This window comes from Haematobia irritans, chromosome 1, assembly GCF_050003625.1.
Source record: "Haematobia irritans isolate KBUSLIRL chromosome 1, ASM5000362v1, whole genome shotgun sequence".
NCBI classification, from domain to species: Eukaryota; Metazoa; Arthropoda; class Insecta; order Diptera; family Muscidae; genus Haematobia; species Haematobia irritans.
Genome location: NC_134397.1, coordinates 26797283 through 26797842, shown reverse-complemented (window position 1 = coordinate 26797842; position 560 = coordinate 26797283).

The following is a 560-nucleotide window of genomic DNA, read 5'->3' as shown; positions in this document are numbered from 1 at the left end:
TTCTTATTGTTTTCAAGCATTAAAAAGTTACTCCTTGGGTACAAACATCAGTCAACTATTATAAAACTTGGAGCATTGTACTTTACCTACTGTGGACACTAAAGGATTTTGTGGATGGTCCATTATGGACGGACAGACGAAGCGTCAAAATAATTCTTTTTGTTTTGAAACCTCCTACAACGGAGGCCTATTCTTACCGACCTCAAGAAAATTAATGTTTAAGATAACTTACCTACCTACGGACAATAAACGAATTTATGGGCAGACCCTTATTGAGAGACTATCCGTCTGTCTGTCAATAAGGGTATGTACCATTAGATAATTTTGTTGTCTAACTTTAAAAATCGCTCGCTGGACACAAACACCAGTCGACTGTGAAGGTTATTGCCTCCTTGCCTGCCTTATTTTGCAGGCTTCGAGCAACAGACGGCCTCCACTTGTTTTTTTTTTTTCTATTGAAAATATTGTCGAAAATGTATCTCTATAGAAAATTTTGTCAAAAAATTTACATCTATATAAAATTTTGTCAAAATTTTACATCTATAGAAAATTTTGTATAA